This window comes from Sitophilus oryzae, unplaced genomic scaffold, assembly GCF_002938485.1.
Source record: "Sitophilus oryzae breed Bouriz unplaced genomic scaffold, Soryzae_2.0 scaffold_909_pilon_pilon, whole genome shotgun sequence".
In the NCBI taxonomy this organism is placed as follows: Eukaryota; Metazoa; Arthropoda; class Insecta; order Coleoptera; family Curculionidae; genus Sitophilus; species Sitophilus oryzae.
Window position 1 is genome coordinate 42274 of NW_022147538.1, and position 13878 is coordinate 56151.

The 13878-nt window shown below is 34.2% G+C and overlaps 1 pseudogene; it reads right to left on the reverse strand.

Annotated features, from left to right (window-relative positions):
* The window catches only part of LOC115890719, a 39229-nt pseudogene extending 29345 nt beyond the window's left edge, over positions 1 to 9884 (reverse strand).
* Positions 9885 to 13878: the final 3994 nt, after the last annotated feature.

Here is a 13878-nt window from a genome sequence, read left to right on the forward strand (position 1 = left end):
ATTTTTTTGAGTTCAATAAAAATCAAGGTAAATTTGAAAAATTCGGTAAATTTCGCAATTTTTATATCCAATACGTCCTGAAACTATTTGTTTATTTTAATTTTATTATATCAGAAATGCAAATAATAAAATTACTGACGATGGCGGGATAAAATTGTAATATCCCTAGACTTTTCCGGTGTGTGTATTATGGTGTTTTGGATAAATGTAGATCCTTTTTAATATTTTTATACCTTTACGTGGTGTTTTGGCGTCGTGGGCTAACATCAGCAGATGGCTAAATGATATAGCAAAACTTTTTTCATGAAAAGGCTCATTTAAGTAAGTTTTTGGTTTTGGACCTATCAAAGCCAGAGAGAAGAGTTTGAATCACCTTATACCTCCGCTTCCAATATGCAGGGTGAATCTTAAATAAGTGCAAATATTTTCCGGGCTGGTAGATCTCGATAAAAGAAACATATTTTCTCAGTACCGTTTTTGAAATAAGTCCAAAATAACCGAGTTATTTTACTGTGAAAGTTTAAAAAAATTGCTTTTTTGCTTAAATTTTGAGAACCACTGGATCTTTTCTGGGTTTTCTTTCTGGTACATTTAATGTACTACCTATATTGCCATATTATCAAGAAGTTATGTGTTTTAGCTAAAAACTAAACTTCATAGACGTGTTTCTGGGGTTGAAATATACTACCCCTAAAATATTTGCACTTATTTAAGACTCGCCCTGTATAAGACAGATTTCTTATTCTGGGTTATAACTTTTCTTCTCTTCTCAGCACTTGATTTCAGTTATTTTTTTACCCCAAAAGAAATAAATGTAATAAGTACAATTTCTAAACAAGATCGATATTTTAAAATCTCTATTTCTTTGAAAGGAATTGTCTTCTTAATAATGATGTCAAAACCTAAAAAAGTAGTCGAAAAGTAGTCCTTTCAAATCATTCAAGCATGATAGAAGTAATTTCTACAAATCGGTCTTTTTAACCACATTGTTGAAACTAGATTTTCTTAAGAACGCCTTGAACCCACGATTGCCATATTCTATGATTTTATCATTGTCAAATGTAATTTGTTGTGCTATCTACACTACTATACAGGGTGTTTCAAAAACATGTGCCATCTCTCGTGGTAATATTCATCACGTAAAAATAAGATTTATTTTTCATATTGTTACGTTTTTCCTCGGTTCCGTGTGGATAGAAAGTCGCGATAGGTCCGATTTTGCTTTGTTTCGTAGCTACAGGGTTGCGAGAGATGGCACATGTTTTTTGAAACACCCTGTATACTAGTTATAGTATCTAGACTTAGTATTCCCGAAATGTATTTTTGTAATTTAAAACTGGTTTAAATGAGCCAATAGCCTAGCGTTTAGAAAATGCCGCATGATCGAAAAAAATGGCGTCCAGTTGGTTTGGAAATAACGATCGATGACATTACCCATATAATTTTACCTTTGATTTTACATATAAAATGACAGCGATCTTCAGTTCATAGCCATCGCTGCTGAAGCCGTTTTTTTCCTTAAAATCCTCAAGTTCCTTTAATTAAAAAAAAATGAACTATACAGGATGAGTCTTTAATAAGCGCAAATATTTTTAGGGGTAGTATATTTCGATCCCAGAAACACGATTATAATTTTTTTTCGCAAAATAAAAAAGTAGTTTTTAGTTAAAAAACATTATTTCTTAATAATATGGCAACATAGGGAGTAGATTAAATTTAGAAGAAAGAAAATCTAAAAAAGATCTAGTGGTTAAGCAAAAATACATTTCATAGACCGAAATCATGAATTTGAAATGTTTTTGTGCCAAAAGTTCAACAGAAACTGTCTGCTCAAAAATCTACTCACCGTAGTTATTTTTTTGTCAATAATGTAATGTAATTTTGTCAACATGTATTGACTATTTCCATTCTAAATATCTTGAGAACGGTTGCTCGTAGCGATTTTTGCCAAGAGACACTCTTTACGTAACAAGTCACGGAGATGTAATTTTTTCACTTAGTAGTTTTATACAGGTACGGACGAAAAGTTATTACTGCTCAAAATAGTTGAAACCAAAGGAACATTATAAGAGATGAATGAACATCTCATTCAGCGTGCACCGTTGGTAGTGCTCAGGCATTCCAATGTATTCGACAAGGACAACAGAAGAGACAGAGAAGTCTAAAATTTCCGACCTCGGCAACTAGGCACATTTCGATTGTTCTAATGGCCAGTGGCGTATCGTTTTTGGAAAGCATTTAATTAGTAAAGTAAGTAGAATTAAATTGTTGGTTTCCTCCATATTAATATACTACATTTACACTTTTTCGTCAGATGAGTTTTATAAGATTGATTTTTAATTTTAAAACTTTCAGTTACTTCTATATAAACTTTCAGTTGCTTAAAGATATTCCACAGGGTGACTCAGGTTTCCGAAACAGTTCTATATTTGGTTTGTGGTTGGTGACATTTCTTTCATTTTTTTCCAGAATGGGCAATGGAAAAGCACGTTTTAGACATTTTGTAAACATAGGTGGCCGAATTTTATATTTTCAAATAAAGTTATAGATTTGCCATTAAATGTCATTCAAATACCTAGGTTTGCCACCTGTCCTTTTTGAAAAGGACAGTCCTTTTCTGGAATAACTTGTCCTTTTGACTTTTTTGACTTAAAAGGTAATTTTAAAGGTTTAGTTTCTGTTTTGATCTTAAAAGGACTTTCAGGTAGTAGTTAGTAACGATTTAGTTAAGTTCATAATCCGATAGCTTCTGTGAAGTGCCTGGCATAATGGTTCGTTTAATCTTATTATTATTAATACTTCCTATACCTAAAATCAATATTAATGAAAGGTGAAAAGTGATTCATTAAAAGTGTATCGACAATGCTATAGTATGGAATTTCTGTCGCATAATAATGAATTACGTTTGCTTCATCTACGTTACCGTAGATGGAGCTCAAGGCTTGGTAGTGTATGTATAAATAAAACAAAACAAAACAAAAATTGGCAGGCCCTAACCCCATATGCTTATTCTCGCCTTAAGTTCTACGTGGGCTGCAGAGAGGAACATACATTCGACGACGGTTTCGGAGATTTATCTCCATCGTCAGACCGACTTTGCTGTAACCCTCAACGAAAAGCATAAAAGCAGAAAATAGCATTTGAGTACAAACGTACTACTATGGCGAGTGCTAGATGGCGAGTGCAGCTAGTAGTAATAGGTAAAAAGCTTTTTGGAGGCCTGGGTCACTCTATTATATAGGTATGTATAAAATTAGTAGCCTAAGAATTATACAAATACAGTTCGTCCCATTCTAAAAAAGATGTCAACCGCCATTACCTGAATAACTCTAGGTAGAGGTATTTGTACGGTGTTAAAAAATTGTCTAAACAGGGCCGAAGGGGCAGATATATTAAAGCAATAAAATGTAAAAGAGGGCGAGTAAACACCTTTGTTTATTTGTTGAGCCAAATTCCTTTAGAATATCGTATATAATGACCAAAAATGACATTTAGAAAAATGTCACTTTCTGAAACATATCATTCAAATACAAAGTTATATTCAAATTTATTTATGATCCTACAATACGAACTGGGTAGTAATTGGGACAAATTATAATTTAATTACTGGCTACTACGTTATTGTTTTAATAGATCAAAATTCAACAAATTAGAAATTATTTTAATTGTGGGAGGCTCCCTTGTGGAACCTTATGTACAATGACAGAAACAATACCACCTGTGAAAGAGACAAATTCAATTGAATTTGAGCTGTGCCACCATGCGACACTCACGTACCATGCAAGATTCTTGGATTCAAAGTGCGTTGAAATAAAAGCAAAAACCACCGAAAAACACTGAAAGTTCACTTTCGTCTTGATTCCGACTTAAAACACACCGTAAGCTAAACGTGGTACGCTATAACGGACCAGTGGCCGTCGAGAGGGGTGGTGGGACGGACAGCTCATTTCATTCTGGAAGACAAGCAGCGACGTTGCCAATGGTTCTAGACGTTTCAGCACATTAAACAATAAGCATGTCCTTTAATAGTAACGCACATATCCTCTGGTTAATAACTTGTATTATTACACTTCTTTAAAATGAAACCTATTAATTTAATTTTTTTTTTTTTTTCTCTCTGTTTTTCGCTTCCAGAAATATGTCTATGACTTTTTTTGCAAATCAAACTGAGTAGATAGGCGCAAATTTGAGATGCGGCAATGTCGCCTTCTCTATCTCAGTTGGTTTTTACAGTACGTAGTCAACCTCCGATTGTTTGATCGGGTTAAAATGTCTAATGTAATATCTGTTCTTACTAAATCTATGGTTGAAACACATGTAGGTGTGACCGAACCCCTATAAATAGGAGTCAAATTTTTCATATCAAAAAATTCACAGACACCAATTTTCATCGAAATATTGACGTTACTTCATAAATTATTTGGAAAAAATCGAAATAAAAATGAAACTTCCACACCCTGTATTTTCGAAACTAAGCATTTTAGGACATACATTTATACGAACTTTTTTACTTATTTTTATCTGCAGAATATGCTGCCGAAGTTTCCGAAATACAGTTCGGACCACCCTGTATATAAAAAGTAACTTTAAAAATAAATATTACTTTGTAGCTTTCAAAAAAAATGAATACAAACATGTTATAGAAGAGTGTGATATATTCCGTTACAAGGTTCAATATTTATTATTAAACTTGTGATTTTGTATATATCTAAAAATAAAATTGAATCAACCTACCTTCTTTCCTTACAAACACTTAAAATTACGGATTTTCTCGATATCTACACTTGACGGACATACTGACCAAGATTCGTCTGGCCGCTCACCTAGTTCCACATAAATTTTGTATTTGTCCGATTTTTTATAAAAATGTAGAAATAAAAACTTTGCCAGCGTATGATACTCGTTTAAAACAACATACATAAACAAATTTACGTAGATAAACTCAATGCGCGCTTTTAGAAGGTCAGGTTCAAACTATAGCGCGCTTGCCGCCGTTTTCGATAAACCTCCTCCATGTTTTTCATGTGTTTGATCAAGGTTTGATCGGGTGCGTTCGGAACGCTGTAGTCAGTAGGCAAATGGTTGACTTTAAATTCGGTTGATATTTTTAAGAGCCCCACAACCTATCGATAGTTTAGTTTTTGATAGGTTTGTTCCAACCAATGACTAAAGAATACAAAGACATATAATACCCGAGACCAAATTACTAATTTAATTATGAAAAAAGCGTATTAAAATGTTAACAAAAGGTACAAAACTAGTATCGACGTATAGCACATATCAAGTACATATAATATCAGAAAAATAATTACCAAATTCAATAAGAAAATGCTAAAAAGGTGGAGTGGACTGTTTATTTACGTATGAAAAGCAACTCCTGGGTCTTTCTTATCGTTGCGGCTTTTACACTTGAAAGCTGAACACATCACCATTGTAATAAAGTTACAAAGTTCACTACACACAGCTAGTAAGCTGTCTTGTACACTTCGCACTAAAAGAGCTTCTAAAAAGAACAATGTTCAATTGCAAGGTCTGCTGATAAAAAATTATGAGCTTAAAGTATCACTACACAATTCATTCCAAAACTTTAAACCAAAAATTCGTAATACACAACTATAAAGTGTCAAAACGAATGGAAATGTCAAAAATAAATAAATAAATGTGGCAACATGACATTTCACGACCTAGGTCATTATTAGGTGGCTTTGATAAAAAATTACTGTTGAAAAGAATGTTCCATTAAGAAAAAAAACGAAGGAAAACTCTTTTATATTTTAGAAAGTTTGACATAGAATTTTGAACACCCTGTATGCAATATTTAAGATTATGATATTTATATGAAAGTAAGTACAGACCAACTAGAGTAAATATTAGTATAATTTTCATTTCAGAACATTTGTTGCATTTTTATTTCTCCTTATAGAAAAATTTTATTAAAGGCTTATTATTTATTTATTAATAACTCTGAAACTATAAAAAACATATTTAACAATATTTTAGGATTAAGTGATCAGAAAGGAAACCAAAATGCATTAGAATTTTGGGTTGTTCCGTTTAAAAAATAAATTTTTTTTTTTTTTTTTTTTTTATTTTTTACTACTAGAAGTTAAACTATTTTCCTGAAAAAACATCAAAACAAAATTTCTAGGTATTTTATTCTAGAAGCTACAGATGCCCGACGCCCTATTGCCGGATCCTGTGTAAAGAAAAATCAGTATAGATCTGTCAGGAGGGTGCTTGACAGTGATAGATGTGTCTATCATTTTGAACAAAGTAGTTTATTTTATTTTTAGAAATAAGTTGGGTACAACTGGAACATAGCAGGATATATTTAAAATTTGATTGACAAGAGATGACAAGTGATTACTTCAAAATGTGAAAAAAAAACTGTATAAAACTAGAAAAATGCTTAATCAGTTATTTTATTTAATACAAAACATTTTTTTTTTTTTTTTTTAAAAACAAAACAAACAAAACAAGAAAAAAAAAAAAAAAAAAAAATATGAAAAGAACTATTATTTACTTTCAAGCTTTGTGAAGAACTACACCAAATTTATGATTATATTTTATCAATGCAGCTTGTAATACAAAATACAAATTTGTGTACAGGAATAAATAAAACAATAACATATGATGGTAAAACAAACTATTTTTATTAATAATAACACCTACCTGGGAATTTTATACCTTAAGGGTTGATTAATTAACTTTAGTCTTAATTTTTTAAACCATTTCTTTGACATTATTTTTCATAGATAAAATCCATTTGTTACCTATCGTTAGATGTCGATATTTTACAGCTATACCAGTTTTTAGTGTGTGATTTAGTTTGATCCATTTCTACCTGTACTTTGAGGATGCACTTATCTACGATAGTGATTGCCCTGACTTTATGGGTAGCAAGCCTAATTTAGTTATTATGAAAACTTTTGCCTATGGACGACAAATTATATCAATTATGACTGTATGCAGTTGCAGTTCAGGAACTTAATAGTTTTCCTCCTTCGGCTTCGGGCGCAGTACCTAATGCATTTGGTCAGGTATATTCTTCCCAGCTTAGGGAATTTATTTGACAAAGGGTTATTTGGAAATCCTAACCTATATTTGGCAGGACACGGCCAGAAAATAAAATGAATAAAGAAATCTAAACAACAGAGTTCATGCATTCGTCCAGGTTGTCGTTATTAGTTCAGGTCAAATTCATTGGAATTGGAGACACAGTGTGAACAAATAATTATTGGCTGGTTCAAAACCATTTGAACACGACACTTATGAACAGGTTATATTTAAAACCATGTTTGAATGGCAAAATTAATGAAACTTTTTAAATAAAATGGAATGAATTGTCGTGAACGAAATTCGAGGATGATGGCACTTGAAGGGTTGGTTGCTGAGGTGATGGCGAGGCGCTATTGGTCCAGCTGCTCATAGGTTCAATATGAGAATCATTGTCAGGTGTTGTTATATTCTAACTTTGTTTTATATACCACTCCATTAGATTATCCCTAAACAAAGTTACTAATGGAGCAGTGCAGTAAGAGGTCCAGGCTGGGAAGCAGGGGCCAGGGTTTAGGGTCAGGCGGGACGCTTTTATTTATTTTTTAAATGCACAATTGTATTCTATAGTTTTATTTTTTTAGTATTCATAGTATTAATAAACAACAGTTAATAATCTATGTTCATTAATATTATGATTGTTAATTACAATATCATTTGTATAGGAAGTAATATTAAACACTAGTACTTCAGACCCCTAACTGTACCTAAGAGTAATATGTTGCTTTGAGGCAGGTACCTTAGGCAAAATATTTGTGTGAATTCATGAGGTTCATTTAAAGGCAGATGGTGCTACCATTAAGGAAATTTAGACACCATGCCCTCTCTTATTCATGGTGGGCATATTACAGGTGTGCAGTATATACAAATTTTAGGTCGTGGACTTCAGCCCGATTTATTCCTAAATAGAGGGAAACATCCTATATAAAAGAGAAGCACAAGGTCACTGAGTATAATAAAACCTTATGGTATTACTTCACTAATTATAATAAACTTCACCATTAGAATTACTTCTATCTAGGTGGTACAAATAGTGGCATTTCTACTTTCATTAGAGCAGTAAACTTGTGTTTTGGTAGATCAACAGTTATCTGTGGGTTTGCCAGATGTCATAACTCTGTCCTCATGTGAGTTCAGGCTGAGTGAAGGTAGTGTTCCTATAAAATGTCATGACTTCAAAGACCAAGCCAGTATTTCTCCTGAATGAAATAAATTTGGTAATCTTACCTATCTCCGTCCAGTCGCATTGATATTAATGAAGTGGTCTTCATGCTTTTTGGGACATGGTTTAGAAATTTATTAATTCGTGACTCAAGATGTAAAATGAGCAGTTCTGGCTTATAGCTAAAGCGTCTGAATCTAATCAACTTAACATTTTAATTTCATTCATTCCACCCCTAGTGACGATCTGAGACAGACATAGAGCTGGAACCTGAAAGTGGGACTATGTCAGTCCTTTGTGTATTCTTTGTACCATGGGTTTGGTACGGTGTGGACGTATGTATTTCCTGTAAATCATCACAGAATCACCTGAGAAAAAAACAGAGTGATATATTTTATATCCACTTTATTGTCAGCCAGGAGAAAATTAAATTACGTAGTTTTAAATGTTCTCGTGGATAAATAAATTAATTATTATTATGATTAATTGTTCCATGCTCAAGCTCATGGGTTCAGTACAGACCATGTCAGTGCCTATATTTATCTTGGAAACAGAGAGATGAAAACTATGTCGTCCTGGTGAAGCTTCAGCCCTCAGGGTGCTCATTTAATCAAATCCATGTTTCACTTGTTGGTTTGCATGAATTTGCACAGTGTTCATGCCTTATGTTGATTCTGGTATATCCTTAGTTGTCTTTCTAAAGAGACTTTATTTCGTGGAAAGAATTTGAGAAAATAAAAGCCTATGAAATTTTTGTTGCAAAATAGTCTGTCCCGTTTGTACTTCATTTTATTTACCCATTTAGAGAATTAAAAGACAGAAAAAAAGTCAAATTGACAGTTTGTTGAGTTTATTCAATACAAGATAAAAATATAAGAGCCTAGAATATACTAGAAGGCTGAGTTTCTTTGGTAAAATCAGTTCCAATTTTATGGCACTTGAAATATCATTATGTGACATTATAAGATAGGTTCTTAAGGGGTGTAGGGCTAGAGAGTGCAAATTGCTTTTTGTTTTTAATTTAAAAAAAAAAAAAAAAATTTAATTTTGTTTTCAAAACATATTATGTGAAACAATCATGTATGTGTAATCAAAATTCACTCACAGGCTCAGAAATTAAATAAGTCAGAGTTTGTGGTAAAAGTTGGGTACAGGTCATGGCCAGAGTGCCAGCCTCAACGTGCTGTTGTTAAACAAACATTAACAGAGTACATGTGTCAAGATCCTTGAGAACTGAAAGTGCCACTTGTGAACTTCAAAGTTTAGGTACAAATGGCACAGTGTTTAACATGCATCAAACTGAGAAATCAGGCTACAAGCACATCCCACCCTTATCACAACAAATTAACACACACACTTCCACAGCAATTGTCCAAGAAAGACTGACACAGTTGGGTTACAGGGTTGGATCGTATCAGTCCCAAACATTGGGTGGCTTAGTCTGTCAAGGGTTTGGTCAACATCAATCCGTCATAATTAGGCTTTGGAACTGTTTTATTTCTTGAGCACCATGAGGTGCAGGGCAGCCGGTGGGGAAAACAAGGTTTCAAGCTATTTTTTAATATACCTCTTTAACATATGTAGGTAAAACAGACAAAATCTGAGCCATACATTGTTTGGTGACCATCACATCCTGTGCAGAATTGTCATGGGATTCAGGTGGCATGCAGGTAAGTCTTTTAATATCTAATTCAGCTGAAGTGTTTTTATGACGATGTGAAACAGATGCATTTCTCATGAAAATAAAGCTAGAGTGAGCCAACAATAAAGCAATATGGGGATATCGCTAAAATGAATAGCCGTACATATGGACGTCTGTGAACTGGTGTTCTTTACTGAGCATTAGGAATTGGTAGTAACTCTCTTCATTTATAATTATCAGATAAAAAAAAAAAAAAAGGTTTTTTTAAATTCATCATAAACTGAAACCTAACACACGGTTACTTTAGAGTTATTTTAGGCACTGGAATTGTTTCATTAGGGGACTAAAATGCTTTTTGAGTGTTTCATTGTGGCATCACCAGAGTTGGGTTTGTTGACAACAAAGTTTCTAGAGAAGGACTAAGTCGTCATCTGCTGTAAACCTAATGACCCTCCTGCTTGGGTTCCAACAATATTTGGAGGGGTGGATCCCTATTTTGATTTGTGCTGGCATTAAAACTAATCCAGCTACTTAAATATCAATTACCTAATAAAACTAAGGTGGCCAGACAGAACAAATTCAGGCATAGCTAAAGACCTACGGTAGATCCTCATCCAGAAGGCCAGCCCAGTTGTCAAGCCTGGATGCCCATTTAAACAATTTTAAACGATTATTAGAACCAGCGCTTGGTGTGGGTGATTCATAGGTGCAAATCCAAGGACGGTAACGTTAATAACCAGGTGTTACCGTTAAAATTGACTCATATCATAAACCATGATAAAGTTCATGAAAATAAATGCACACATGACGCTGTTATTAGGGACTTCCAAGTATCTTTCTAATAACTGTACCGGTCAGGCACTGTGCGATTTAGAGACCATAAGTGGGCGTGCTGTGTGCGCAAATGAAATGGCCTAATGGTGCCAGTTGAGACGGACCACAATTCTGAGAGCCATAAAGAAAAAAACTCAAAGTTTGCCAATCTAGCTAATCTGTGATCTTGTTGCCTGTGTTTTAATTGGTTCCTCGTTTATGAGTAGAGATACAATGATACTAGGCACACATTGGTGTTCGAATTTCTGGGCGTCAGGCATGGTGCACTTCAGTGAACTCAGACCCCGGCTCAATGGATAGCTGGCTCAACCTGAAACCTGTCTACCTAAGAACGTTCATTTAAGTTATATTGTTTGGGTTTAATTTCGACACCTGGGACGCAACCTGAAGCACTGGTGCGACCTCAAACTGAGTACTTGGCTGCTTTTAGCTTGGAGCTAAATATACTACATAGCCGTTCCTGGCCTCTTCAGTTTCTGGAAATATAAGCGCAATGATTTGTGATTTGTCTGTATCATATTCAGCATCGGTAGGTACTAGATGCCTGATCACCGATACCTTCTATTGGTGGGCTTCGGCATCTGCCAATTCGGGGCATATGAAAATATATTAAAAGAGGTGGCTTTTAGGGTTCTATAAAAGAAACGTTGCTAGCTATTGGACTATAAATTATAAGCGGCAGTCGTTATGATGAAAATATAAAATGACATAATTACAAGAAGATGTGCATCGGTGAACGGGTAATAAGTTTGGCTTACGTAATTTTTTCTGACCCAAATGGGTCCTTGGTTCAACCAAATGGAATTCAATATCATCATCATCTCTTCATCATGGATAACGGTTTTCATACTAAGAACATGCATTCGCTTTGAACAGGGTTAATGGAGGCCAAATGCTAGGACCGCGGTTAAGCGTTTTCAAGATTTCCATATTTCAATTTTGGCACCGGTAAAGGTTGTGACGTACATCTAAGCTGGCTGTGTAAGTTGAACAGTTATTGAATATTTGGTGGCATTTCAGTTTTATATGTATTTACCGTGCAGAGGTATTATAAGCGGTTCGCCGAAAGAAGGAGATGAAGTGCCGGGCAACCTACAGTGAGGATGGCAACGAACTGGCTAAGTACATTTCCCGTGGACGCCAGTTGGCTCTGCCTTCCAGCTATTAATGGGGATCAACAACGATGAACTAACCATCCTGAAAAAAGAAAAGGGGGAAGCAAACGAGGCGCTAGGCGCAATTTTAATAAACCTAACGTTGGCGGTGGCTCGCGATTATGAAGCGTTACGCTGTAATCTCTTACCATGCGGTTGCCAGTAATTTTCATTCTTCACTTTTGTCCTAAGTCCCCGTCTCTGTCCCACAACCTCCTCTGTTCAGGTGGTGGCGGGTATGCCAGAGGTACCTCGCAGGTTTCAGTAGTAACGTTGTTGCTTCAATGGGTTGTGGTTCCTGTTTCGTTTCGCACTTGGCACTAGGATCGCTAGTTCATCGTTGCTGATTCCTCCCATACTGATGAAGTTGGAAGGCAGACGCTGGAGTGTCTACGCAGGGGTGATGGTAAACAACCATGACTTCGGCGTAAATCTGCTATGATTTATCGGAACAAGTTTCTTCCTTTTAACTTCCTTATCTTAAATGCCATTTTTTATTTTCCCTCTGGGCTAAAAGGTGATGGCGGGGTATGGTACCTCTGGCGGTTTCTAGTGGCACTGCAGGGTGAGCTGCTGTATTGGGTTGATGGTTCCCACAAATTACCTCGTTTGACCCTATTTTTTGCGCCAAAGTTAATGGACATCGTTGCTGATTCCTTACCGTATTGATGAAGCCGGAAGACAGAAACACTGAGTGTCTACAGGTAGTCATATTTTAACCATGAAGACGGGCTCATCCTATTGGTTTTAATAATTTACCATTCTTCTTATTTTAATTATATTTAATTTATTACTAAATGGGAAATAATTATAAATTAGGACTTTTAATAAAAGTTTAATTAAAATTATGTAAATAAAGTAAACAACATAAAAATAAAATACAAAAAAAAAAAAAAAAAAAAAAAACAAAAATACATAAATAAAACAAAATTCAAAACTACGAGGTATACGAATTTAAAAACTGTGAGATTTCCCAATGGACATAGATCTACTACGTATTTCTGGAATCAAAATAAGTTCATTGGACACTTTTAATAAAAAGACTAAGGAAGGAGTATAATGCTATCCATGTATTCATGCATGGTGGGCGGAAAAAGGACTCTAGGGTGGGGATCCTTGACAGTTCTGTTTGACGATTCACTTGACGGCACATATTTGAATGGTTGAAATTTTGTGGATTTTTTTTTTTTTTTTTTATGTTGTTTATATGTGTATTTATTCTACTACTGATAGTTGTATAAGGTAGGCGAAATCTGTAGCTCCTAGAATGGCTTTAAATTTTGTTTTGGTGCAAACCTAAAGTATATGTACTTGGGACTTGGAAAATGGCTTTGCTATAGATTGGCTCAAAAGTGTAGTGGATTAAGTTTGATTTTTAAATGGAACACCTGTATGTATTGCATTTTTTGGCTTCCTTTCAGATCACTTTGTAGTCTAAGATAGCAGAGTAAATCTATTTGGGTAGTTCCAGAGATATTAAAAATTAATCAAAATATATATTTTCAGCCCTTCTCAAAAATTATTAAAATAAAAAAAAAACTGTTCTGAAATCAAAACTATATTAGGTATTTACTTTAGATGGTCTGTTCTTACTTTACTATAAAATATGGTAATTGCAGATATACAGTTGGCCCGCAATATTATTCTTAAACTTTCTAAAAATCCAAAATAGCTTTTCTTCGTTTTTTTTTATGAGACACCTATTTTTTATTAATTGATTTTTTTTTTTTTTGTTTTTTTGTATTTAGAAATTATTTCGCAAAATTTTTAGCTCAGTTTTACGGATGCATATTATTATTTTCATGTGGCGCTTTTAAATGAGTAAATGCAGAAAAATCATTTTAGGTGGCTTTGATAAAATTTTTGTACAAAATGCCTTATAGGAAATGCAAACCAGGAATATCCTGCAGGAGCCGTTAAAATTTTGGAAATGCTCTCATTGTTAATTCTCCATCTATTGAAAATGGCCATACAGAACCTCCACAAAAACAGAGAAAATGAATTTTGCTATTTTAGAAAGTTCGGCAATG